The sequence below is a fragment of the Elephantulus edwardii genome, unplaced genomic scaffold (assembly GCF_000299155.1).
Source record: "Elephantulus edwardii isolate Elephantulus edwardi_28Jun2011 unplaced genomic scaffold, EleEdw1.0 scaffold00311, whole genome shotgun sequence".
NCBI classification, from domain to species: Eukaryota; Metazoa; Chordata; class Mammalia; order Macroscelidea; family Macroscelididae; genus Elephantulus; species Elephantulus edwardii.
Window position 1 is genome coordinate 569,189 of NW_006400061.1, and position 1,718 is coordinate 570,906.

The window sequence follows — 1,718 nt, forward strand, 5'->3', positions numbered from 1 at the left end:
TCACTGTCCAACTCTCTGATGCATAGCACGTACTTGCGGAGACTATAGCCTGGATCAGGCGCACCTTAGTCTCCAGCCTGATATTGTTGCTCTTCAGTACTCTTGAGAGGTCCCTGAGAGCTGACTTTCCAAATGCCATTTGTCTCTTGATTTCCTGGCTGCTGTTATCAAGAGTGTTGATTGTGGAGCCAAGCAAACCAAAACTGTTAACTATCTCAATCTCTTCACCATCCACACTGATGCTGCCAATTGACCCAGTGGTTACAATCTTTGTTTTCTTGATGTTGAACTTCAATCCATATAGGAGGCTGCAGTACTTGACCTTCTGCAGAAAGTGCTTCAGGTCCTCCTCAGTTTCAGCAAGCAGGGTTGTGTCATCTGCTTAACGCAGGTGGTTGATGACTCTTCCACCAATCCTGATGCCACATTCCTCCTCATACAGCCAGCGTCTCATATGATCTGTTCTGCATACAGATTTGAAAAATTATGGAGACAGAATAAATCCCTGACAGACCCCTTTCTTGATTTTGAACCATCCAGTGCCTCCTCGCTCTGTTCTGATGACTGCCTCGTGGTGTAGGTTTCGCATTAGTACAATTAAAGGTTCTGGGATTCCCATTCTTCTCAGAATCAGCCACAGCTTGTTGTAAACCACACAGTCAAAAGCCTTTGCATAGTCAATGAAGCACAGATAGACATTCTTCTGGTATTATTTGCTTTCTACCAAGATTCAGCTAACATTAACTATATTATCCCTAGTACCACGACCTCTTCTAAATCCAGCCTGTACATCTGGCAGTTCTCTGCTGACATATTGTTCCAAACGTTTTTGGATAATTTTCAGCAGAATCTTGCTTGCATGTGATATTAATGATATTGTTCGATAATTTCCAGACTCTGTTGGGTCATCTTTTTTGGAACAGGAACAAATATCGATCTTTTCCAGTCAGTTGGCCAGCTAACTGTCCTCCAGATTTCTTGGCACAACTTAGTGAGCACATCCAGGGCAGTGTCTGTTTTTTAAATATGTCAATTGATATGCCATCAACTCCTGGAGCCTTGTTTCTTGGCAATTTCTTCAGAGCAATCTGAACTTCCTCCTTCATCACCATAGGCTCTTGCTCATATGTTATTTCATTAAATTCTTCTGTGTCTGACAATTCCTTCTAATACAGTGACTCTATGTACTCCTTCCATCTGTTCTTGATGCTTCCGGGATCATTTAACATTCTACCCAAAGAATCCTTAAGTATTTCCACCCATGGCTTGAATTTGATTTTTAGTTCCTTCAGCTTAAGAAACGCTGAGGGAGTTCAACCCTTTTGATTTTCTTACTCCAGCTCTCTGCACATTTCATTATAGTATCTTGCTTTATCGTCCCGGGCTGCCTTTTGAGATTTTCTGTTCAGCTATTTGATTTCTTGGATTCTTCCTTTAGCTTTGGCTTCTTGGCACTCTAATGCAATATTCAGAGTCTCATCTGACATCCTTCTTGGTCTTTTCTTCTTCTTCAGCCTTTTTAATGATCTTTTGCATTCTTCACGGATGATTTTCTTGATATCCTCCCAGAGCTTCTTTGGTCTACGCTCATTGGTGCTAATATTTTAGCTAACAGATGCTGCCCTGGATGTGCTCACCAAGTTGTGCCAAGAAATCTGGAGAACAACCACTTGGGCAACTGACTGGAAGAGATCTATATTTGTTCCCATTCCAAAGAA